This window comes from Cynocephalus volans, chromosome 3 (assembly GCF_027409185.1).
Source record: "Cynocephalus volans isolate mCynVol1 chromosome 3, mCynVol1.pri, whole genome shotgun sequence".
NCBI lineage: Eukaryota > Metazoa > Chordata > Mammalia > Dermoptera > Cynocephalidae > Cynocephalus > Cynocephalus volans.
The window spans coordinates 182,127,965-182,155,362 of NC_084462.1; the positions used below are offsets into that span (position 1 = coordinate 182,127,965).

Consider the following 27,398-nt stretch of genomic DNA (forward strand, 5'->3'; position numbering starts at 1 on the left):
AGCACTTGGCTAGGAGGAGTCAGCATCAGAGGGAGTCAGAGTGCCCTTTCTGCTCTGCCATGCTGTGGGCCCAGAGGAAGCAGGCTGTGAGGAGGCCAGGCCCTGCCCTTGCCAGGAACGTATGCTGAGGCCAAAGCATCAGACAGCTGAGAGCCACGCAGCACTGCTTGAGTACCCGCTGGTGCCCTTGCAAAGTTATTTCTCCTGTTGGAGCCCCGCTGTCTCCTTATCTGTAAAGTGGAGATAGTAGGAAGCCAGCCCCACAGGCCACCCATGCACTGAACTTTGCTGCCCTTGGTTTTCAGATGGTGGAACTGTGAGGCTGTTGGAGTGGTCCTGTGGCGTGTTCCTGCTCTGACCTTCCCCCACCAGTCCTGCAGGCAGGCTGTGCCCTCTGTACATCTCCCTCCACCAGTGTGCACTACTCCAAAATCTCAGCCCTGATCAGCTGTTGGCCCCGCCTCTCTAGGCATTGTCTGTTCCAGGAGGCACAGGAGTGTTGATGTAAGATCCCTGCTCACTCCTGCAGATCCCCAGGAAAGCCCAGGGGGAGGAGTCACATTGTGACCCTGCAGCCGTCTGGGGCTGGTGGGAGCGAGACTGCCACTGAGAGCAAGACTGCTGCTGAGAGCAAGCCTTGATCCCTGATTTGAAAGGCAGAGTTCTACTGGAACTTCTGTGCCCGAATGCCCAGAGTGGCAGGCGCCGAAATATGCCCAGAGGCGTTTGATAACACTTCCTCTGAGGCTTCCAGACTGCTCTGGTGAGTCTCTTTAAAGCACAGTGATGGCAAAAAGAAATTTCCTCATGCTGCCTCTCTGTGCCTTCTCTGCTCTTCTGCCACGTGCTGTCAGATTTTTTCCAGTCAGTCAGGAATTTACACATGAGGCGCATCTGGTTTGGTCTAATGTATTCATTTATTCCTTTCTTACCTTAAAAGGGAGAGATTGGGGTAGGAAGACTGCAGTATTTCCTTCAAAGTTTTTTCATAAATCTAACCCATCCCACTTCCGCGAGGTAAACATCATCTTTTCTAGTTGGTGTCAGTGAACTCTTGTTGGGTGCCCAGAAAAGTTGGAGATCAGGGTAGTTAGGGTGTGGCCTATGGAGGCTGGGTGTCTGGGTTCAAATCCTGGCTCTCCCACTTGGAACATAAGTTAGCTTCTCTGTGCCTCAGTCTCCTCATCTGTCAGATGGCTGCCTCACAGAGGAATAAGTGAGCGAGTCCTCTGTGAACGCACTGCAAAAACGTTGCATCAGGGACTGCAGGTACAAAACTGATGGTCCCTACGAGGCCTCAGTGCAGGGGCCACTTCAGTACCATGCGGTAACTGCTAGGATGGCGAGAGCCCAGAGGAAGGGGCCTTGCTGCTAGGTCATTTTGTATTACTGGAACGAAGGACTGACCAGTGGAGTCCTTAATTTGTTCATTGATTCATCATGTCCTTTACTGAGCTCCTGTTCAGTGTCAGGCTGGGTGCTAGACATTGGGTAGAACAAAATATATATCAACAACAGTATTCTTCCTCAGGGGTTAGTCACCAGAATTGCCAAAGACAACTGTTATTAATGGAGGGACAGCATAGTGGTATGGCATAGTACCCAGCTGCCCTGCTGGCTTCAAATTCTGGCACCTCCACTCGGTCCCATGTGCCTTGGGCAAGTATATGCCTCAGTTCCTAGATACTCCAGTACCAGATACTTAGGTATCTATGGGTCATGGTTATGATGGTGCCTGCTCAGGGCCGCTGTGAGGTGAGATGGGCTCATGCCACAACTTGTTGGGATGGAGCCCCAACACTCTTGCTGAGGGTCCGCTAATACATACAGAGGAATGGGTACGACCATCTTGAGGATATTTTCCCTGCGTCCCTTCCTTTTCCCAGCTGAGCCCACATCCTTCAGCTCCTATTAAATGTTCCTTCCTCATAGAACCTTGTCCTGGATCCCCAGACTAACTCTAGTTGTGCCTCCCTTAGTGTGCTGGCCCTCTCCACCATACAGGTCCTCACGCTAGGAGTGACTTGTTCACCATTTGTCTTCCCTGTAGATGCCTGTAACCACCATGACAGTGAGGCTCCTGCTGTGCGTCCTTTTACATGCAGCACGTGATAAATGCTCACTAAATGTATTAAACAAATGAATGAAAATTAAAGATCACTTAGTTAATCAGGGTACTATTTCAAAAGTCTGTTTTTCTGAATTTGATTGTATGGTCAGTGGTTTAGCATTTCAAGTTCTCTGACCACATAATGGTTTTTACCATACTGTGAAGGTAGCTGGATGTTCAAGGTGATTGCTGCCCACGGAGGAAGTAGAAATGCTTGTCGTACTTGCATTTTTTGGAGTGAAAATCATGGTTCTTTTCCAGGAGCTCCTCAGCAGGGGCTGGAAGCTGATGTTAAGCAGCAGATGTACAGAATTCTCACAGGGAGTACTTGAGCATTAAAGATGGTGTGTCATAATGCACATTTTATTCATTTCAGCATTATTACTCAGGACAGTCAATTGTCACAGCACCCTCCAGTAAAAACCACAACAAGCCAGTCAACCTTTAGGAAACAGGTTGGAAATCTGGAAGTACACACAGGTGTTTGTAGCATTTTTTAAGATCCTTAAAAAATCTTTGTGGTTCAAAAGGCAGCTTCCCGTGCTGGGAAGTCTCTCCCCAGCGCTTTTGCTTCTGAGGTTGGTAGCTTTCAGAAAGACTGCAATGCAGCGGTTACCAAAGTCCCTATTAATATGGAAACAACCCGCGGTGAAGCTTTTTGCTCCCCTCACAACTGCTGACTGTTGTCTGCAATCTGAAGGAAGAGGTAATGACGGTAATACTCGCCTGGACCTGGTGGTTTAGTGATTAGAACGTAAGCGATTTGTGAACGCTGTGGCTAGCACAGGCGTGTCCTGCAGCAGCTCTGTGAAGTTACTGATGCAGTGGGCTTCCTGGGAACACGAAACCGAAGATGGCTTTGCAGTTTGAGCAGGATAATTTTGTTTTCATCTCAGTGTTCAGATGGTGGGTTGTAAGAAGGTAAGGGACTTTAAAATGATGCATGTATGAATTTAAATGTTTATAAATCTCCCTAGGCATGTAAAGAATTGTGACTGAATAGATCTCTTCTGGACCTAAGAAATAAAACTTTATTTCTTGTTAATGATGGCATTTGAAGAGTTATCTTATTTAGTGTTGACAGATGCCCTCTAAATGAATTATTGAAGATGTTCTTCGAAGAGATCTCCTTTTTCTTTGACTTGCTAAACATAGTTGAATTTCAGAGATGGAGATGTGGATACAGTGTATTTGTTTTTTTAACTTAAGCAAAGACAGTTTCATTAATCCGAATGGAACATTTCATTTCACAAAATCTCAACCATATGGCAGTAGATGATGAAGTCTGATTTCCTTAGTTCTTATTTTGCCTTCAGATGAGCATTTTTGGATGTGTGCAGCTCTGTGCTTATCCATGGGGTGAGCTGGGTACTACCTCCAGCTGGTCCTCTTTATTTATCTAGGAGGGTGGCCAAGAGTCGGAACTCAGATTTATTTTGCTACGAAGTGGCAGCCCCAAACTGTATTAAATGCCTCATGGGTGGTAATTTATATGTCCAACGCCAAGGAATATAATGTCAAGGTTACCATGGCAACTGCATGCATTCTGAAAAGCTTGTGAATGGGTTCTGAACCTTCTGGTGTTTTCAGTGAGATTTTCCAGCTGAGAGCCTGCATTCATGATTAGTGTAAATAAATTCAGCTTTCCATGTGAAACATCCTTTCTCTTCGTTTACCACAGTTGTCCCTTCAGCTCAGTTCTTTCTCTGGTTACGTCTGCCGTGGTCTCTTGGTTCTGGGCAATAGACTAGGGTTGAGAGATGGTTTTCAACTTCAGGTTGGGAACTGGCCTATGTGTGTGTGTAATAACCTGTCACCTCAATCTGTGGGCTGTGTGGAATGGGGCTGGCATGTCCATGCCTCCTGCATGCTGGCAATACGTGACGTCCCCAAAAGCATAGTTGCAGCCGATGTGCTGTTGTGGTCCTGGCAGAGCTTTCTGTCCATCTGAAGAGCTTCTTTCCAGCAGTACATCCCAGGGCTCTGAGAGCCTGACTTCCTGGGAGGCAGCCTTGCCATTTGTTTCCAGAATATCATGATGGTTGGTTTGTGAGAGGGAGGCCTGAGTTACAAAGATTCGTGTTCAAAATGTCACACTTTGTGAAAATAATAAACGAGGGCCCATTGTCTTCTTTACCAAAGGATTGTTTGCTCTTTGTTAGAAATATATGTAACATAATTTCTTTGAAAACTAGTTCCCCTTGTGCATTTAATCTATACTGATACCTTCATTGCACAGGACTGAAATGACTGTTTGCAGTTTTAGGGGGCCTGAGGTCTGAGGGTTGGAGTCGGGCAGGAGCTGCCGAGGCAGCCCCAGGGACCATGATGGCTGCTGAGACAGTAGCTAAGAGAGGGCCACATTCTGGGAAAACATTTTCACACTCATGTAGAATTCATTTTTTTTGTTAATAAACATTCAGATCATATAGTTTAAACTTTAAACTTGAAGGTAGACCAGCCTTTTTAAGAACACATCAGTGGGCGCATTGCTGTGGCTCATCTGTAGTTCTCAGTTAAGAATCTTTGTCTAATTCAATCCCTTTATTTACAGATGAGGAAACCGAGGCTCAAAGAAGTTATGCCACTTGGTTAAGGTCCTAAGCAGGTCACAACCAGATCTAGGATCAGAAACCTGGCTCCTGGCTCTCTATTCTCCTAAGGATCGCTTCCCTGGCAGAAGAGGTTTGCTTTCATTTAATTTTTTTGTTTCCTTTTATCAGAAAGGGCGTATCATAATAACAAGCCTCTAATGTAGAGCTCTCTAACTTAGAATTTTAAAAATTCCTACCTTCCTTCCTCTATTGGTCATTTATTGTGCTGGAGACATCCATAGGAGGGGGCGAAGGGCACAACCTGTGTCCGTCAGGCCACGTACTGTGATGAGGGATTGATGTGCACCAAGCCTGCAGCCTGGAGTGTCAAGATAAATTCTGGCTGGACATCTGCACTTCTGCCGGTCTGTGGTACTCTGTATTCCACAGAGAAGCTGCGGGATCCAGCGGTTAGCCAGGGGTGAACCTGGGTCACCACCTATTATATCAAGGTAACAACACTGTTTACTAAGGCAGAACAACACAGTAATATTAGGTTCAACTTACAAGTTACAGCTTACTTACTACAAGTAATAAGAGGTTCGGCTTACAAGGGTTGAAATACAAATTGATTTTTTAGCTAGATTCCGGTTAACACTGGATTCTAATTTTCCAGTCTTCAGAGAAGATTGAGATTTTATTATAGAACTCACTTACGGTGATAGATTGTATTTCCTAAATGTTTTCTGTGATAGCTCCCTTCCTACCTATTCTTCTTACATGTGACTTGAGAAAGAGGTGGGTGCTGTGTTCCTTGCCTGTGAACCTGGGCTGGGTTTGTGACCTGCCTCACACAGTATGGCAGAGTGATGCTATATGACTTCCGAGCTAGGTCTTAAAAAGGGTACAGGTTTTGCCTGGCTTCTTTTTCTGGGATTCTTGCTCCAAGGAAAGCCAACTACCATGCTCTCAGGGAGCCCGTCTATCCCATGCAGGAAGACTACACGGCAAGGCCATTGAGGATCTCTTCTGAGGACCTCAGTCAGCAGCCACCAGCGTGTGAATGAATGGGCCTTAAGGTTATTCCAGCTTTCCTGCCTTCCAGCCGAGGCTTCAGACATGTCATCACTGCCATACCCTGTCCAGATCCCCAACCCCCATAACTTGTGAACATGACAAGTGGTTTATGCCACTACATTTTGGGGGTGTTTATTTTGTAGCCTGGTTACTACAGTCCTTAGTGTTTTCATTCAGCAGTATTAGATATGACATTTTACTATGTGCTAGAGATAGAAAGCATAAGAAATTAGTGCTTTTTCTGATGATCAGGTTAAAAAAAATTTTTTTTTTATAACTGAGACAATTTGCATATCATAAACTTCACCCGGTTATAGTGTACAATTCAGTGTTTTCAGTATATTACAGATGTGCAACATCACTATTTAATTCCAGAACAGTTCCTCCTCCTGAAATGATAATCAAACTCTTAATCTAATTAACTCAGCAAAAAAATAAAAATGAAAGATTAGGATTACTGTACATCATGTACAACTGTGGTGCTGTGTATTTGGGACCTAGTAGGCACTCAGTTGGTGCTTGCGGAGGACATGAATTCAAATCGAGGAGTGAAGTTGGTCACCTGATAGGTGGAAGTTGGGTTAAGCTGCAGCACATCTGAAGCATCTGTTATGTAAGTAGGAGTTCACGTTGAGTCTTTGATCAGAGATGAGCTTTAAACTGGGTTTTCATGGAGGGAAAATAAGGAGACAGTTGATGGCACAGAGACTGTGCTACAAGTAGGAAGGACATCTCTGGCAGGTCCCTCTGTTGAGAATGGAGTGGAAGGGTGTTTGGTGAGTACTGGGTGAGTTGGACGCATGACATTCCTGTGATTCTTCCCCTGCCACGCGTGTGTGTGCTTCCCATGGCGGTGCTCTTTCATTCCCACACGTGCACACGCAGAAGTTGACATCATGGGCAGAAGCAAAGGCATGGCCTGAAGAGGAAGGGGCTGCCTCTGGCCTACACTCAGCACACTTTCTGTAAGGGGCCAGCTAGTAAATGTTTGCAGGCAGTTCTGTGTCTCTGCCATCTAGACAGTAAGTAAATAAATGGGCACAGCTGTGTTCCAGTGACACTTCAGTCACAAAATGGTGGTCTGTAGTTTGCCTGCCTCTGGCCTAGATGAATACACCTGTGCCACCCGCCTAGCCTTTCTTCCTGACATAGACACCCCTTGTACTGCCTGTGTCCTGCTCAGCTGTTGCTCAGACTGACTGACAGGGATGTGGTACCACCCTAATTTTTGAGGTGGTTTGGCTGTTCTCACAGCTCTTAGCCCCTGGCCTCTCCTTCCAACCCCAGCCATGGGTCCTGTTGCCCAGAGTATAGGAGTCTTTCTTGGCTTAGACCATTAATTCGAAACGCACAGTTTTTAGAACATTGTTTTCCTTTTTATTTTGCCTGGGATTTTGATTTTGAAAATGTCTAATAGTGCCAGGCAGTTTTATTATTCATCATCATGGGTGGTGAGTATATATGAAACAACACAAATTGAGTGTTTTTTCTATACTCTTACTCAGCAACAATCACAGCAGAAGACAGACCTCTGACCTCTGTGACCAGATGTGTGGGGTTTTCTCCCCACCAGCAAGCAAGCAACTAGTTCTGCAGCGGACACCAGCTGAGTGCCCCCCAATTCAATTTTGGCACTATCTACCTGGAGATAGTGTCAGATCCCACAGGCTCTGTCCCAAGACTCCCCCTACCCACCCCCCACCCTGACTTCTGATGCCAATTGCAAGCTGCAGGTTGTTTTACTCGTGCTTCTGGCAGACTGGCTGTAACTTGGGGTTTCCACAACTCCCTCCTTGGGTTCAATTAATTCACTAAGTGGCTCACAGAATTCAAGGAAATACTTAGGTTTACCGATTTATTATAAAAGATATTACAAAGGATGCAGAGGGTGAGATATGGAGGAAGAAGTGCAGAGCTTCCATGCCCTTGCTGGGTGCCACCTTCCAGGAAGGCTCAGCTATATCTGGAAGGACCCCAAACCCAGGCCTCTGTTGGGTTTTTCTGTTTTTTTTTTTTTTTTTTTCTTAAAGATGACTGGTAAGGGGATCTTAACCCTTGACCTGGTGGGTCAGCACCACGCTCTCCCAAGTGAGTTAACCGGCCATCCCTACATAGGGATCCAAACCCATGGCCTTGGTGTTACCAGCACCACACTCTCCCAAGTGAGCCACGGGCCGGCCCCTCTTGGGTTTTTATGGAGGTTTCACTATGGCACAATTGATTAAATCGTTAGCCATTGGTATTCGACTTAACTTTAAGCCCCTCTGCCCTTCGTGCAGGTTGAGGGTGGGATGGAAAGTCCCACCTTAGTCTGTGACCAACCCCCATCCTGCAGCTACCTAGGAGCTGCCAGCCATCAGTCAACTCATTAGTATACAAAAAGACAGCACTTTGGAGATTGTATTTTAGGAGTTGTATGCCAGGAGATGAAGACTAAATATATACTTCACAATATTACAGGTGGTATGATTTACTAAAACTTGCAACTTCAAATCTTGTAAAACAAATTCATTTCCTGTTTTCAGATTTGCTCATATAAAAATTCTGTTTATAATATTAACTTAGAACAAGGCTTCCAGTTTATGAGTTATTGAAAAACAGCTCCTGTATCACCCTTAACAAAGATAATTTTGAAATGTAATTTAATGCCTGGAAGTCAGTTGATATTGTGATTTAATTTTGTGCTTGGAAAAGAAGTATGAGAAGAAAAGTATATTTTTAAAAAAAATTGTTTTTTAAATTGACATGTAAAATTGTATGTATTTATCATGTGCAATATGATGTTTAGAAGTTTATATACATTGTGGACTGGTTAAAACTAGCTAATTAAGAAATGCATCACCTCACATAGTTATTTATTTTTTTTTTTTTTAATTTTATTTTGTTGATATACATTGTAGCTGATTAATGCTCCCCATCACCAAAACCTCCCTCCCTTCTCCCTCCCCCCCTCCCCCCCAACAATGTCCTTTCTGTTTGCTTGTTATAGTTATTTTTTTGTGATGAGAACACCAACATCCACTCAGCATTTTTCAAGAAGAAAAGTATCTTTTAAATAAACACGCTTTCTTAGCTCTGGCCAGTAACCCACTCGATGCAATTAATATTTACCCAGCTATACAAACATACACACACATGCATACTAATACATAAACACTAATGTATATCAAGCACAAGTACAGCAAAAAGTTTGGTGCCCTAGAATTATAATGGAATTTTTTCCAATATAATCTATAAAATGAGATGTTGAATTGATGTTTGATACTGAGTCACCTTTTAAACATTTGATTTTTCTTATTGCCTTTACCTGTATTTATAATTTTAAAGTCTGAGAATTACAGAAAATAGTTAATTTCTACTTGGCCTTCAGATTATAGCTTAGACATCCTCTCCCCTTCCCTGTATCCATATAATGGGCATCACTGCTGTGTACATTGTGTACTTACCTTTGGTAGTTTTTGTTTCTCACACACAGACACACCCCACACAGACCCCCCCGCCCCCCACAGGCATGCACATCACACACACACTTATCACTGGTGCTGTGTCCCCATCCCACAGACTGGCAGCTCTGTGCAGGCAGGACCCCTGTCTTTCTCTACCCTTCTCCTTCACGGTGTGCCCCACTGTAGGCACATGTGGAGTGAGTCAGTGAACACTGGATGTAGGAGCTTTCCTCCAGGGTGGATGGATGGTCTTTGTTGACCCTTTTCCCTCACAGGACTTTCTGAGATGTTGTCAAGTGTTTTCTTTTTTTTTTTTTTTTGGTTTAAAACAATGGTGTATTGTTTCTTTCTTTCTTTCTTTCTTTCTTTTTTTTAATTTTATTTTGTCGATATACATTGTGGCTGATTATTGCTCCCCATCACCAAAACCTCCCTCCCTTCTCCCTCCCCCCCAACAATGTCCTTTCTGTTTGCTTGTCGTATCAACTTCAAATAATTGTGGTTGTTATATCTTCTCCCCCCCCCCGTTTGTGTGTGTGTGTGTGTGTGTGTGTGTGTGTGTGTGTGTGTGTGAATTTATATATTAATTTTTAGCTCCCACCAATAAGTGAGAACTGTCAAGTGTTTTCTGATTCAACCAAGAAATCTTTTTTTCCAAACTAACTTACTACTATTTCAAATTATTAAATACTTCTATTTTTCTCCCTCCTCCAAGGGAAACTGCTGAGAATAGTTGACTTTTCATGTCCTGAATGGGTCCTTCCTTCCTTCGCTCTTCCCTCACATTCTTTCCCACGTGAGTGAACAAGTGTACTGTGCAGGGTAGCAGATTTGAATTGGTCTTTCACATTCAAGTATAGAGATTATTGGGGAGAATGAGGTAGTTTTGCAAAACTAGCGAAACCTGCCCCAGTGCTTTGATACTTTTAATTATAGGCAATTCCCTCAACTGGAAGGAGCTTTTCCTAAGCTCCAGACTGGGAGAAGGGTGCCGTCATTCAAAACGTTTAGTGGGCACTTTGGTTCCGATAGTGGGCACTTTGGTTCCGAGCTAGGTGCTGTCTGTGCTGGATGTGCTGCTGCCCCACAGGCCTGGGAGTGTGAGGGCCTGGGAAGTGATGTTAGTCCTGGCCACATGCACATGCTGTCTGTCGGCCAGCTCACTTTGGCCCTCCAGCCACGCCGGCTTGCTGAGTCTTTCCTGGAGTCACTCAACAGCACTGCTCTAACCTACATTTAAAGGTGTATTTTCATATTTTTCCTATAGAAAATTTTATTAATGTAGCCATTTTTTTTTGGTATAATAAGTGTTGGGAGTAGAATATTTTATGTTCAAAATACTAATTAATTTTTGGAGAAACCAAAGACGTATGACGTTGGATAATAAATCTCTATTTATACTCACTAGTAAACTGCAGTGAATCATAACTATATTAAGCAAAAGCCAACATTGCAGGATAGAGTTTATTTGTAAGGCCCATTAGATGAAAATTTCAGGGTGACCTGGGGGTTTCACTTTTTGTACATCTCTAAGTTAAAAATAATATGATTAAACCGATGCCTTGTAGGAAAGTTTACACTAGTGGGTCTAGCAATTTTAGCAATGGGGAGGGGTCCATTTGATTATGAAGTAGATTTATTCTAGAGGGTTTATGTAGCATAAAGAATATTAAATTCAAATAAATGTTACCCTAGATACCCTAAATTTTCAACATGATTCTTATCTAACTAAAAATATATCTGACGTTTTATGTTTTAGGAATGAAGTAAGTATACAGTGGTAATGGATGTTTGATCATGATTTCAGGTGGAAATCTTCAGGGAAACCTATCACAGTGCCAAAAGCAAAACCAAAAAAACTCACCAGTGCATTCTAGTTCCAAAACATGGCTTCTTGCCCCCAAGAACAGGTCTGCATATCACTGAGCAGCGCGAGGCAGTCCCTCCACTCTATGTAGCTCTCTCCTCTTCTCTCTTCACATCCATCGGGATGATGCTTCTCAAAAGTGAAGTAATTCTACCCAATTCTCATGTTAAAGTAGCCAGAAATTAAACAAATAGTTATTTAAATGATGTGAGAAAAATTTATTGTAGCCTAGTCAAGATCTTAACATCTTTCTTGAAGTCAGAAATGTCTTTCTTGGTTCAGCTGAAGGTGCTCTCTGTGTTGCGTCTGGTTATGAATGTCATATGTTAGTCCTAAGGGACTAAATAAACTGAAATTTTATTTCAATGCTGAAATTCAAAACAACAAAAAAGATACTTAGGGCAAATGCATCTATTAAGCATTATTGATATTTTGAGATATGTATTTTGCTTTTTGCTAAGAAATCAGATAATCATTCAGGATTTGAATTTGCAGGTGTCAGAGCCATTGAGAGTACCATGGTGAGGTGGCCATGGAAGGAACACTGGGTGACTCTGACTTTGGGCAAATTGCTAAATGTCATTGTCTTAGTCACTCAACAACCCAAGCTCAGCCAACAGAGCTGGACCACTGAATAATCTTTTTAAGATAATTTGAGTGTGCAAATGGCAACTCTCATTTAATGGCATAAATCTTTATTGATTCTTATGACACAAGTCAGTGAGCATGTTTTGTGGATATGGTCACTATCTGCATATAGTAGTTAAGAACATGGACTGTCAAGGCAGACCACTCTGCCACTTAGTAAACAATGTTGGAAAGTTTCTAATCTTTGTACTCTAGCTTCCTCCTCTATAATGGGCAAAAAAAGAGAAGAGTATCTGTAGTTGTGATAAATAAATTAACAGTAACAACAGGTAATATGTACCAAATCATTACTGTGTGGTAGGCACTATTCTAAGTGCTGAGGATACAAAACTGAATTAGACGCATTTCTGTCTTCAGGAAGCTCAGTCAGGTGGGAGAGAGAAGGAAACAAGATGAGTACAGGCTTATAAGTATTATGATATATATGATATTGTTTTTTTTAAGGACCGAGGTTTGAGGAGGTAGGGTCAATTTCACTGGGAAGGGAGGGTTTGAGGAAAGATGCTTACAGGAGTTTAATTCAACGAACAAGTGCCTGCTGAACGTGCCTGGCATCTTGGTAGGTATTAGGACTACAGGATAGGCCGGCCCGTGGCTCACTGGGTAGAGTGCGGTGCTGATAATACCAAGGCCACGGGTTCGGATCCTATATAGGGATGGCCGGTTTGCTCACTGGCTGAGCGTGGTGCTGACAACACTAAGCCAAGGGTTGATATCCCCTTACCGGTCATCTTTTAAAAAAAAGAAAGGAAAAAAAAAAAAAAAGGACTACAGGATAAATTTGGCATGATCTATGCTCTAAAGGAGCATAAAGTTTAGTGAAAAACCTTGAGTCTAGTGGTAAATAGTAGATGTCAAGAAGCTCGAATAGAGTCTTGAGGATGAAGTGTTTGACAGACAGTGGAAGAGCAAAAACGCAGAAGGAGAAAGTCAGGGGACGGATGGAACATGGTTTGCAAGCCCACCCTTGTGGTGAGGGAGGCCGGGTGCCAAGCCAAGCTGGGTGGGGTAGACTCATACCCAAAGGCCAGATCAGAAGCCACAGATGGGGGAGGGAAGTATGTGTGGGGTGCACACACTTGTGAATTTGATGACAACTGATGGTTGAATTGAGTTGTGTGAGTTCTAGATAATTTCTTTGTAAAAATTGTAACTTTAAATTTCACAGTTTTTATTTCCCCTCAATTTAATACCATAAAATTTTTAATTAAGAGGAAAAATTTTTTGTCAGTACATTTGAAAACATTTTCCTGCACCTGTGCCTTAGAAAATGAAATAAGCAATGTAAAGAGTATGTGGAAATTGGCTTATGTGTAGAAGTTTTTTTATTCTCATGTAAATGAGACAGTCCTTTTGCTTGCTGAGTGCTTTCCTGTCACATTTATTAGATAGGATTGGGAGATGGGAATACTTAGGAAATGAACTGGCTAATTTCAGAAGGATAATCCTGCAAAATCAAGAAAGGAAGTTTTTTGGTTGATTTGCTTTTAATTGAACTGATGTGTTTGGAGACTGGGCACTTACTTTCATCAATCAATAAATTGAGATGGTAGCAGTTGGTACAGATGGCTGTTTTTGGTACACCTTATACATTCTATAAATGTATCACCCCCATACTATATGAGGGTACTTCAAAACATTTATGGAAAGATTAGTATTATCTTGTAATTCTATTTTCTTTGAACTTTTTGAGGTATCCTCTATAATTACACTATTGTTTTTCAGTTACAATATCTTTGTGTGCATATATTTAGTAATTGTAAGAAAGTTTTTGTGTTCTCATACTAGTTTTCTGTCTACAGAGTGCTTTTGTTTACAAATTTATGTACATTTGACACACATTTAATGATTGCCTCTGATGGTTATGTGTGGGAACGTACATATTGGACTGTTAGTTGCAGATAGTAAGAAGTAATTAAAGCATAATGTTTCACATTGAAGCAGTCTCTGTTTCTAAGACATATCTGAGAAAGAACACAGTTTGCTGGTTCTGATAAACTTTTGTAGTGATAAGGTATTAGTCTGTTTCTGCTTAGCTAGAAAGTTATTCCTGGAGACTTCTGGTTCTACCACAATGGAATAACAGGAACCACATTTACACCCCATTAGGTCTAGGGTGAAGCAAATACCTCAGGTACAAAATTTTAGGGAGTGCTCAAAACCTCAGTAATTGAGACTAATAGTATTTTAGTTCAATACTTTAAAAAAATCAAATTCTATGCCAAAAAAAAAAAAATCCATGATGAAAAAAATCAGAATTTTAAATACTGGATTAGCATTAATGAATTTTCCTTTTGCCTCATGCTCTAATATGGCTTTGCACAACACTGTTATTAATACTGTCTTTTCTTAAAATTTTGACATTTTATTCCTCATGGATTTTTTTTTTCATTAATTTTGCTTTTTATCTCTGTTACTGAGTTTTTTTGACACTCCCTTTAAATTTGTGCTTGGGACAAGTACTTCACTTTTTCCCTACTCCTAAGCCTGACTGCTATCTTGACTTGAAAACCAGATAAATTATATGAAAGAACAATTTTCAAACTTTGAACAGCAGGCAGGTTAGGACTGTGTTCCCTGAAATAAGGGAAACAATGAGCCCTTTGATATTCCAGCTTATTCCCTAGATCAGGAGTCTGCTAACATTTATCTATAAAGGGCCATATAGTAAATATTTTAGGCTTTATGGGCCATATGGTCTCTGTTGTAACTAGTCTACCATTGTCTATGGCTGCTTTCATACAATATGTATGTTAATGAATGGGTGTGGATGTGTTCCAGTAAAACTTTATTTACAAAAACAGGCAGCAAGTTGGATTTGGCTCTCTGGCCCTAGATTGTTGACCCTAGCCAAGATGCAGTTTCCACATTTCAGGGCAGAGAGAGAAGCCAAACAGAGCCCACTGGCCTCACTAAAGTGACAAAATAGAGAGCATAGTTTGGGGAGGACAAGGCAGCTAGAAGTTGGGCAGTGAAGTATAGGAGAGGAGGGAGTTACTTAGAAAGAGAACTCCAGAGATTTGTAGAAGGGCCCCCTTGAAGTTTTAGCTGAGTACTGATCTGCACATACACAAGAGGAAACACCTTAAAGCCAGGAAAAGTACCACCAGAAAGGAGTAGACCGTACAATTCTTTGACATCACACAGGACTGGGAATAGTTTATGTTCCCATCACCCAGGGTGGTATGTATCAGTTAAATCCTTGTAAAGCTTGCTTTTCCACCTTTGTTAGGGTGGGTTCAGAGCAACTTTTTCATCTAGGGCGTTAGGTAGATTCCTCAGAATGGTATCACTTTAATAGTGGAGCTGAATTAGCCTTATACCAATAGGCTCCTCCAGATCTACCCTAACTGATTCCAAATAACTTAACTGTATTCCCAGAACAAAGTCCCAAATATACTTAAAAGGATACAATAAAATTCAGCACCCAACAATGTAAAAAAATAATTCAGTGTCTAGCATCCAGTAAAAAATTACAAGGCATGTAAACAAGCAAGAAAATATATTAACCAGGAGGAAAATCATTTAATAGAAACAGACCCCAAAATGACAGAAATAATGGTATTAACAAAGACATTAAAATAACATAAATATGTGGTACATATTCAAGAATGTAGAGTAACACATTAGCATAATGATGAGTGAAATGAAAGATGTCAAAAAGACCAAGGTAGAACTTCTAGAGATGAAAGAAATACAATAATTGTATTTCTAAATAATTGTCATTTCTAAAATGACAAATACAGTAGAGAGATCAACAGGTTAGTACTGCAGAAGGGCAGAAGGAAAGATTAGTGAACTTCAAGACATAGCAATAGAATCCATCCAGAATACAGCACAGAGAATAAAGCCTGAACAAAAGAACAGAGCATTGGTGACCTGTGGGACAAATCATCTAGTCTAAGATGTGTGTAATGAGTTTGAGAAGAAGAGGAGGGAATGGAAACAGTATTTGAAAAAATAATGGCTGAAGTTTTTCCAAATTTGATGAAAACTGGAAACCGTGAAGCTCAAAAACTCCACACAGAATAAACATAAATAATAAAAAAATTAGCTTAGCATTCTGTATCTAGCAAACATATCTTTGAAAAATGAAGGTGTAGTAAAGCAATTTTTAGGTCAAGCAGAGCTGACAGAATTTATTGTCTACAGAACTGCACCGCATGAAATATTAAAGGAAGTTCAGTTAAAAGGAAAATGATATCAGATGGAAATTTTTACACAAAGGAATGAAAGGAACCAGAAATGGTTAATAAATGGATAATCTTTTTAAAAAATTGATTATTTAAAGGAAAAATAACAATGTGTTGTGGGACTTTTAATATTTGTAGCAGTAAATAAATGACATAATAGCATAAAGGATGGGAGGGGGAAAATGGAAGTGTGGTGTTATAAGGTTCTATACTTGGTGTAATATATCTGATGGTGAACTGCGGTAAGTTGACGATGTATGTTATATCCAGAAAAATATTTCATCGTGGAAAAAAATCGAAACACTAATTGCTGATATCAAAAAAATAAAAAATGGGCTATCACTACAGATCATACAGACATTGAAAAGATGAGAAGGAATATTATGAATACTTTTATGTCAATAAACTTGATAAATGAAATGATCACAAACCACCAAAGCTCACTCAAGAAGAGATACGTAACTGTGTAATTCTATTTCTTAAAGAAATTGAATTTATAGTTAAAATACTTCAAAGAAAACTTGAGGCCCAATGGCTTTACTGGCAAAGTGTATTAAACACTTAAAGAAAAAATAATACTAATCTGACAAAAAATTTTTCAGAAAATAGAAGAGGGAATATTTTTTAACTCATTCTGTGAGGCTAGCAGCATCCTAATAGTAAAACCAGAAAAAAGACATTATAATAAAGGAAAACCACCAGGAATATTTGGTATGCACAAAAATACTACATAAATTTTAGCAAGTAGAATTCAGATAGCAACATATAAAAAGGTATATTACGTAATGACCAAGTAAGGTTTTTCTCAGGAATGATTCATTCTCAGAAATGAATGAATCAATGTAATCCACCTGAAAGGAATAAAATTCAGCACCAGTTAAAGGATGAGACACAAACACAAGGCAGCTCACGGGAGAAGGTTTTTTATTCAGCAGGCACATCTGCTTTTATAGGGTTAGAAGAGAGCTGATAGGTTTGCTGAGGACACAGGGCGTTCGGGGATTGGATGGATTGCGTTGCTAAGGGGCCAGGAGCAGGGAGCCTGTGCTGATTGGTGTGCGATTCACGTGCCGGCAGGAAGGTGTTGTGGCACCAGTGGGAAGGAGAAGGCGGAAGAGAAGAGTAGCCAGCGCCATGATGGGGCGTGGCCGAAAGGGTTCTCCTACGACCTAATACCACCCAATACACTAAAAAAAGAAAAATCAGAATGAAGCATAGAGATGGAATTATGAAAATCACAAAGAGAAGGCAGTAGGCAGAGGAAATAATGAGGCATAATATATGTAAAATTGGAGTCTGAGAAGGAGAAGAGAGAAAGAATAATGCAGAAACAATATTTGAAAAGACAATGGCTGAAAATCTTTCAGAAACTATGAAAGATGCCAAACCACAGATTCAGGATGCCCAACAAATGACTGGCCAGATAAAAAGAAAACAGCACCCAAACACATGGTAGCAAAACTGCAGAAAACCAAAGAGAGGAGAAAACCCTAAAAGTGTTCAGAGGAAAAATATTACCTACAAGGGAACAAAAGCAATTGATTTCTCAACAGTGGCAACAAAAGCTGAAAAGAGAGTAGAATAATGTCACCTCTTCCCCAGGATGACAGAGACGCAAAGGATCACTCAAAGCCCATTTCTTCTGAGCAGTGAGAAGCCTCGAAGGGGTTAATTTCCAAGAACCCTCAAGAGAGAGACATTCCTCCTTGGAAGATTAACACTGAACTCCGAACTCTGGTCTCTGGTCTTTTCTCTGTATTTATTCTTCAGGCAGGAAAGTTACAGAAAAGGAACATAGGTGGTTGCAAAAGAACAGTAAGATAATTGTCATGGCAACAATCATTAGATTTGGTCACACCAAGGACATCTGCCCTTGAAGCCAGCAATTTTGCTGTGTTACAATTTTTTATCTACAACAGAGACTTTAACCTGGGGAAAGTTTTTTGTCTTTCGCAAGCTTAATATTTCTATGTGTAATTCTAAAAAGTTAGGCTATACCTGAAACTACAGGGCTTTGGAATAATAGCTTCAGTATACTGCATCTAACAAAAATGAATGAATTTTGTATAAAACATTAATAGTGGCTTACAGGATTTAAATATATGCACATGTGTATACACATACAACAGTAGGATGTAAGTTGGAGATATGGTAGATAGAGTTAATGCTTTATGGTCATTGTCCAAGAAAAAGGTAAAGGTACTGGTTAACACAGGACTTTTTTTGATAAGTCAACCTGAACATTATAATTTCTAAAGTAATAACTAAAAAAGTAGAAATAGAATATGTGACTTCCAAATGACTGGGGAGCAGGGACTGGAATGATAAGCCCCTGGTAAAATAGTAGATTTAAATCTAAATATTATTTCCAGTGTAAATGAATTAAGTGTTCTATAACTAAAAGACTGAAAGGTCTGTTTTAGTCCATGTTATGCTACTATAACAGACTACCACAGACTGGGTAATTTATAATGAAGAGAAATTTGTCTCACTGTTCTGGAGGCCGGGAAGTCCAAGAGCATGGTGCTAACATCTTGTGAGGGCCTTCTTGCTGTGTCATTTGTGGCGGAAGGCAGAAGAGTGAGAGAGCAAGAAGGGGCTGAACTCACTTTTGTAACAAACCCACTCCTGCAGTAAGGGTATTAATTCATTCGTGAGGGCAGAGCCCTTATGACCTATTCACCTTTCAAAGGTCCCAACTTCCCAGCACTGTTGCATTGGGGATTAAGTTTCCAACAACATGAACTTTGCGGCACACATTCCAATCATAGTGATGTCAAAATGGATTTTTAAGAAATCCAACGATATGCTGTTTATAAGAGACCCATCTGGAACATAAGGATTCAGAAATGTTGAAAGTAAAATGATGAAAAATAAACTGCAAACATTAACCAAAAGCAAGATTGTATGGTGTCAGACAAAATATGCTTTAAGGCAAAAAGCAGTTCTAGAGACGAGTGTCATTTCACGTAGTAGGGTGAGTCATTCCAGTTGCTGTAACAAAAATGTAAACATTTCAGTAGCTTACAAACAAGTTCATTTCTTGCTCATACAAAGTCCCGTGCAGGTAGTCCTTGTTAGCAGATTGCTTTCCACATGATCATTTAGGGATTCAAGTTTCTTCTCCCTTGTGACTTATCATCTCCAAGGACCTTAGGATACTCTGCAAGATCCTCTGTATGTGGGGAGGGAGTATGGAGAATCATGTGAGTGGTCTGGACTAGACCCAAAGATGGTGTACGTTACTTAGGTGTACATTCCATTAGGCAGAGCTCAGGTGATATAACCAAACTCAGCTGCAGGGGAGGCTAGGAAGTATAGCTGTGTACTCAGAGGCAGAGGAAACAATTTTGTCACAGTTTGTAATGATAAAAGTTTGAATTCAAAAGGAAATCATAACATTTCTAAATTTTGATAAGCCTAATAATATGACTTCAGAATATAGAAGTAGAAATTGGCAAAAGTTCAAGGACAAATAGATACATTTACAGTAGTTGTAGTGGATGTTTCAACATGTCTCCATAATTGATAGAACAAGCAGACAAAAAAAAAAAAATCTGTAAGCATAGACCCAACCCCTGCGTTGTTCAAGGGTTAACTGTACTGTATATCAAATCTTATAGAATATAGTCAAAGCAGTACTTAAAGGGAGGAAGGATGAAAATTTGTAAGCTAGGCATCAAAATTAGGAAAAGAATAACCACAAAAAAACCAAAGGAAATGGAAGAAAATAATAAAAATAAGAGCAGATTTAATCAAATAGAAAATGTCTAGTAGAAAAGATCAACAAAGCCAAATATTGTTTCTTTGAAAAGTCTAGTAAAATTGACAAACCTCTGGTGAAACTGATAAGGAAAAAAAAAAAAAAAAGGCACATATAATGAAATGAGAGAAAAGAGGGGACACTACTATGGATTCAGTAAGCTGTACAAATATAAAAGGATATTAGAAATAGCACCATGTTAGTAAATTTGAAAATTTAGATGAATAAATTTCTTGAAAAATGTTACTAGAAGTAACTGAAGGAGAAACAGAAAACCTTAACTAGTTTTATAGCCATTAAAAAAGTTTAGATTTACAAAATGTGAATGAAGGAATATTGTGGATGTGTATCTACATAAATATGTGTATTATTGTGTATTACCTTAAGTGACCTGTACAGTTTCTTGAGTACAAGATTAAAAGCCATGTTTTTGAAAATGTGATTGTATCATTGAGGGCACTCTCTAATGTAAATTGTAGAAAACTCGAAAACTCGAAATCTCAACCTTAGTTGTTATCAGAAAAAGGGGATTTATTGATGACCCAACTGAAATTCCTAAGGTGGGGCTGACGGTGGGTGCTCCAGTGAGGTCTGATTCCTCCCCAGCACCCTCCTCCGCTTGCTCTATTCTCAGACAGGCTCTTCACTCGTAGTTGCCAGATGGCAGCGTCAGCTCCCTGTGTCATGTCCAAGTTCTTTGGGAAAGAGCAAGAATCTCTTTAAGTCCCAGAGAGGGAAGAAAAGACTTCATTAATTCTGGCCTGGCTTGTGTGTTCAGAGAGATGAACCAACTCTCGCCAGAGGAATAGGATGCTGTGATTGGCCATGCCCAGGTTACGCGCTTACTCTGTGCCGAGAGGTGGGAGTCAGGGTCTCTGGAAGCTGGTGGACTGAGACTGGGGAGCTATATCTGGCAAGAAATCGAGTGCAGGAACCATGGAAAAAGTGAACAAGTGCTTGGTTGCAAAATTAAAACTTCATCACAGTGATTGTCATATGTAAAAATTTATGAATTCTTTCTTCAAAATAATTATAAAATTCCATATAATGAAGAATTCTTAGCATACTCCTACACAGCTATTAAGTTAGCAGGATTTAAAAGTCTGACCAGAGGAATTGGTTAAGGGACACGAAAATCAACTCCATTGTATATTGATAAATTAAAATAATAAATAAATAAGAAAAAAATAAGTCTGATCAGTCTTGTTGAAAAAGTTGAGCAACTGAAACACTCTCATACCCTTCTGGTGGGGGTGTGAATTGTTGCAGCTGCTTTGGGAAATAGTTTGGCTTTATGTAGCAAAGTTGAACATACACTTACCCAGTAACCCAGCAATCACACTTCTAGGTATATACACCAGAAAAATACATGCTATATGTGCGAGAGAGCTGTACCAGAAAGATCTTAATTAGTGTTTGTATTTGCTCCAAAGCAGAAGCTACCCAGGGAACAAGGGAATACACAACTAAATTAAGGTATATTTACACAATGGAATATTACACAGCAGTGAAAGTAAACCACAGATACAGCAACAAAAATGGTGAGCAAAAATAAAAGCAAGACAAACAATCATACACATCCTGATTCTATTTATATAGAATTCAGAAGCAGGCAAAAATAAACAGTGTACGTTAGGACTGCCATACTAAGGTCATAAATCTCTGAAGAAAAGCAAGGAAGTGATAACCATAAAAGTTATGCATAGGGTTAGGAAGGGGTTTGGGATCACAGAGGTACCCAGCCTTTCTGGAGTTCTGGCAGTGCCCCTTCCTTGGCCTAGGTGGTAGTTTAACTAGTGTTTGTGTAATAACCTTATGTAATACTTTGAAATCCATGCCTTACTCAAAAAATGTAGAAAATCCAAAGCTCATGTACATGTAGATTGGTTAGAAGTGTTTTACCATAAACTTTTTACTTGATCATTTTACAGAAATTTACATTTCTTGAAATTCTATTTTTAAAAACTTATAAAACTTTCCAGATGAGAGTTGACCAAGTATTATTGTTATTTCCTAGGTAAGGGACTCCACTATATTATTTGAAGAAGGATAAGGTTGACACTGCTCTGCTTCTTTATTTAAGTCTCTTCCTCCATGGTCAAGCTTCAGTATATCTCCTTACAACCTATGACACACAGGTATGCCACTAGAAAATTTTAATTTGTATACTTTTCTTTCTTTAGCTGTTACTTTTCCACTTTACATAAAAATAAAGTAATTAAATTCCGCAACACCCTGATAAACTTACTCATTTTTGGCTTTAGCAATTTTATTCTTCAGCAGATGTATTTGAGTATCTTCTACATACAGGTACTTCTCAACTTAGGAGGCAGTTACATCCCTATAAACCCATCATAACTTGAAAATATTGTAAACCAAAAATGCATTTAATATATCTAATGTTAAAATTCGAAGTATGGTTTCTACTGGATGCATATCCCTTTCACACCATCGTAAAGTGGAAAAATCTTTAGGTTGAAGCACGGGAAGTCATGGACTGTCTGTACATGGCACTGTGTTTCAGTTTGTGTCTGACTTTATTTGTATTTTTATTTTTTTAACCAGCATTAAACTCTGAGAATAAGAGACATTACACCTGGTGACCCATGAATGATTTAAGTTTGAAAACGAAGAGTAGGGGCCTGCACGTCTGTCTGCCTTAGAGGCCTCCTCTCTGCCAGCTCTCAGCCCCACCCTACCCTAGAAGGGTGCCCACTGCAAGAGAGCTGCAGGCAGCAGCGGGGAGGCCTGCATCGGGGACTAGTGCATCTTTTGATACATGAACTATTTATTCCTTAACCTTTTCTCTAGGAGTTTGAAAGAAAACAAAATACCGTGGCTTTAATCTCTAATTTGTGATTGAGTAGCATTTTGTACTTGAAATTAAGAACTCTTTAATATGTTACAACATTAAAATGAATATTAAAAGGGTTTGAAATGTTTACATATGAAGTGCGATTTAATACATAGCTATTTTTGATAAAGTAAAAAATATCAAGAAAACTGCTATTTAAATTTCATTTGTAATCACAGTATCATCATGGTACCATTCAATTTTACCCAGTAGTCTCAGGTTTTTTTAGTTTGTTTGAACTAAACAAACATTTACAGTTTGCTGTGTTTCTTATGTCTCTTTTAATCAAGAGAGTCCTCCTCCCTATCCCTTTTTTCCTTGCATTTTTTTGTTAGAAAACCCAGGCTGGCTGTGTTTCCCCATTCTGGGTTTTGCTGACTCCATTGCACGTGTTCTGCCTCTGTATTTTCTGTGGGGGTAGGTGGGTCTGGAGCTTGATTGCTTGGCGGCTCAACCTTTTTAGCACAGGCACTCTAGAGGCAGTGGTGTGTGCCCACACCAGGAGGCACACACGTCTGCTTGTGGCATTGGAGACCAGTGGTGCTCAGTGCCTGCACTCAGAATCATGAGAGGTTGCAGAATGGTAGTGTATTAGTCAGGGTTCTCCAGAGACACAGAATCAACATGCTACGTTACAAATGTAGGAGAGGGGATTTATTAGGGGAATTAGCTCACACAGTTGTGAAGAGAAGTCCCACGATAGGCCGTCTGCAGACTGGGTGCCAGTAAGTAATGTGGCTCAGTCCAGGTCCAAAGGCCTCAAAATCAGGGAAGCTGATGGTGCTGTTGTTGGAAGTCCTGGAACCCAAAAGTTGAAGAGTCTCAAGCTCTGATTTCCCTGGACGGGAGAGAAGAGTGTGTCCCAGCTCCAGTGGGTAGGAAGAGGGAGATTCACTTTTTTTCTCTGTTTTTTGTTCTTTCCAGGCCCCCAGTGGATTGGATGGTTCCCACCAGTATTGAGGGTAGATCTTTCCCACTCAGTCCACACAGGTTCTCATGCTAATCTTTTCTGGAAACACCCTCATGGACACATCTAAAATATTTTTAGCAGGTTTCTCAATATCCCTTAACCTAATCAAGTTGACTCCTAGAATTAACCTTCACAGGTGGTATTCTAATTTTGTCATTTATTTTTCCTTGATTAATTGAAATATCTCTGTAGAGAGAAACTCTCCTCATTGACTTATTTGGTTACTGCAGGGACAGTTCAAATAGGAAAGGCAGGCTAGGTGCCTGATTCTTTCTCTGTTATCAGTTCTCAAAATAATGAGGTGATTATACAGCCACTCCAAAAATAACCAGTGATTGTTTTAAGTATCCTTATAAACTCATGAATTTAAACATATATGTTTTAATCCATTGCAGTTATTGTTATTATAGATGCTAAAATTGTACCACTTCTGGCGAGTGGAGCCCCCTGTAGTTTACTCCGTAGTCCCGTGACACACCCCATAGCCTGCCTGGAATTAAGCTATTTCTCTGAGCAGTCTGGTTCTCTCTTGTAGGAAATGGTATCTTGAGAGCACAATCCGGACCATAGGGATGCTCATTACTAGAGGGCTGGTTATCATTTCTAGGCCTTTTTGGTGGACAACCAGGAAATATATACTTTTTAAGTGAAAATACATCATGTGTTCATACTGTTTTCAAATTTAAGATCATATAGTTTTTACTTACTGATTTTATATTTGTCTCTTTCTTAGTCTGGAAATCTTGGTTCCTAACAATATTAGTATCATCACTTGTTTTAATCTGTAAAATATATGTGATCGTTTTAGAATAACAATACCAATATATCACCAACAATATGATTATTGTAAACAGCTTAAGATTTTCTGCAGTTCTTTTTGTCTTTAGATTATATCCCTAGAGAGGTACTGCCAAATTATTGTATTTTTAAGTCACTTGAACCAGTTCCTCACTAGGCCACCAACTGGTTACACAGTTAGATTCATTTATTTTATTTTTATTTCAGTTTTAAGGAAGAGCTTCTTTTTAATTTTGTGTTATAAGTTTATAAAATATTTTCATGGTTCCAAGTCAAAATAAAATATTTTCAGAAATCTAGCTTCCAGTTCTGATCTTTCCACCGTTTCCTCCCTCCGTAGGTACCTTTCTAAGTTTTTGTTTTCTCTATTTTCAACATAAGCATATTTACATATACTTGTATATGAGAGAGAGAGAGAGAGAGAGAGAGAGAGAGAGAGAGAGAGAGAGTGTGTGTGTGTGTGTGTGTGTGTGTGTGTGTGTGTGTGTGTGTGTGTGTGTGTGTGTGTGTGTGTGTGTGTGTGTGTGTGTGTGTGTGTGTGTGTGTGTGTGTGTGTACACACTCCCCTTTCTAAGGGACTCATGCTTTTGGGAGGGTGTGAGATTGACCAGCATGAATGTGTGAGAAGAAAAGAGGAGGATTTGGATGAGAGCTGAACAGCTCCTGCCTTCAGACCACATGCAGAAATGGGGGAGTCTGCGAAAGAGACTGGGAAGGAGCACAGAAATGAGAGCCGGTGTTTTTTTGAAATCTCATGTTTTATTCTAAAAATTGATTTAAACATTATGATCCGCTGTTTAATATGGCCATGTTTTATGCTTTGCACTTATGTCTTCAAGTAAAGTTGATTCTCCAGGAAAATGGACCTGCAGCTTCTACCTCCTTACGTAACCCAGGGGCTCCAGTCCAGTCTAACAGGCATGGCTTCAGGGTAGCCTCTACCTGGAAAGGTGCTGCCTGGTCTTGGTTGCTTGTCGCATAGACTGAGCCCTTGGCTCCTCTCCCTCCTTCCTGTCCAGATGGCAGAGTCTGGCTCTGGGCCAGGAGAGGCACAATATCTTTGCACATAGTAAGGGCCGAGTGAATGCTTTTTTGAAATCCTAAGTCATATGAACCAAGGGATATTAACAGTGCTGGGCCCCAAATGGCTATTGTTTTCTTAAAGATATTAAGACCACGTTTTATACTGTGGTTTAATCAGGTTCTTTTCTAGCCATCTGCCTGGGTTGGTTGGTCTGTTTTTCTCCCCCTCATTGTCCCCTGCTCCCTCCTTCTAAGGGGGCTTTTAATGTGTGATTACGATCTGCCTATTTGTTTAGATAAGAATCTGGTCTCCTGTCCTCTTTACTTTCCAGGTGTGTTAGCCACAGTCCTCTCCCACAGTAGAGCATTTGGCATCAGGTATCAGGCGAAGAGTCAGCCTGCTGAAATGTTTGCATAAATAGGGATTTCCAGAAAACATTCTTGTCAACAGTGCACACCTGTACGTTCTCCCTTCTCCCTTTTTTGGCATCACTTGGATACTTTTGACTTCCCTGCTGGGCTTGGTGTTGAGCTCGTTTTTCTGCATGTATGTTATGTTTAGTACTTCCTTGCTGGCAGGAGCCATTTTCTTTGTTGATCTGATGCTTCCCTTTTTTGGTTTTCCCCAGGCTTTCCAGTTCTTGGAACACTCTGTCAGCAGATGTACTTTTGTTTCCAGTTTCTAAACTCCAATTAAAACATAGCTTAACTTAAATTACTGAGGTAGAGAACATAAAATAAATCTTTGGAGTACTGGAGGCATAGAGGAAATTGAAAGGAATTCAGTCCAGCTCTTTGCTGTATTTCTAAATGTAAATATGCTTCAGCTGTGAGTGAGGGGCTTCCTGAGTAGCTGACTAGGAACTGAACTTTCATGAAACTATTTTCTCAAATAATTAGAGATGTCTTTCATTTGAGTAAAAATAAGACCTCGATATTCAAGTGTTGCAAACAGTAAAAAAGGTGATAGTAATACTTCTGCTTAAAAGAAACTGCAGAATCAGAGTTCGGGCGCTAAGAATGCCAGATGCTATCCAGGATGCTAACTCCAAGCCTGCTGCTTGTGGTAGTTTCTGGTCTTGGCTTCTCTTTAGATCCTCAAAGTGCACTGGCTTAGGTGCCATTTTTTTAGTCACGATTTCCCTTTATCTTGATTTCCTTTGCACTCTCTTTGCCTAGTGGACCTATTGTTGCTGTTCAGCAATAAATTTTTCTTTCTGTGTGTGGAAGCAAATATTCTCTTCCCAGACTAGATGCTCAGCAAGGATGGGAAGATGAGGTATTGGCAGTGGCCCCAAATTTCCACCATGTGTATGATCCGACATGTTCACCAGAGCAGGTGCATTCAGTGTCTGGGCATTGTGGCCCCTGGGTTGCTTCCCCAGATCAGGCTGTTAAACATTAGTTGGCAACTCCCTAAAAGTTGCCTCAGACACCATCTTTAAAGCATTTGACTGAATTTTGGGTAATTTTTCTTCATAAACACATTAACTGTTATAAATTTTCATTAACTTATAATTGTTACATATAAATTTTAGGATAAAGGTAGAATTTTAACTATTTTTATACCCATGTAGAAACAAGTGAAGTAAATGTACTTATATTTAAATAAGAAATCCACTCAAAAATTTTCAGTCTCCATTTTAGGAGGTTTCAGAGATGTGACTTCATTTATTTCTTGCTCCTTCTGGTGATTGGCTGACACGTGGAACACACGTTCCAGTCCACGGCTTGTAGTCAATGAACAGATACAGTCACAGATTAGAAATCACAATCACAGGTATTTTAGAAAAATTTAGCCTTCTAATTTTATGAACTTTCTTTTTATGAAGGTTTTTAGTTTGGGGGCCTTTGAACATGGTCTTTGCTTTTGGAGCTGTACTCAAAGGTGTAGTTGTTCCAGCCTGGTAACAGGAAATGGCTGAATCCCGTGGGCGCCAGTTTACTTTCTGCAGGAGCAGTCAGGATGGTCCGTATTTGATGCTGGCAGTCGTCCTCTTGGCCACGTATTTCTCCTTATTTCTCTGCATTTAGTTTAAAACATTGTCCCCCCAACTTAGTTTTTCATTGACTTCTATTCTGTTTACTCCTCTCTATTTTTAATTTTCCTATTAA

At 40.2% G+C, this 27,398-nt stretch overlaps 1 protein-coding gene across 9 annotated transcripts in view; it reads left to right on the forward strand.

Moving 5' to 3' along the window:
* The window catches only part of TRAF3 (TNF receptor associated factor 3), a 105,514-nt gene that overhangs the window by 34,974 nt on the left and 43,142 nt on the right, over positions 1-27,398 (forward strand). For 3 of the 9 annotated variants that reach the window (XM_063089514.1, XM_063089516.1, XM_063089518.1), the window contains 2 exons: positions 4,665-4,795; positions 21,656-21,776. The exons of 2 other annotated variants lie outside the window; for them this stretch is intronic. The gene's annotated coding sequence lies outside the window, so the exon portion shown is untranslated. The remainder of the gene's footprint in view (positions 1-4,664; positions 4,796-21,655; positions 21,777-27,398) is intronic. 4 more of the 9 variants (XM_063089515.1, XM_063089521.1, XM_063089522.1 and 1 more) reach the window with 2 other exon arrangements.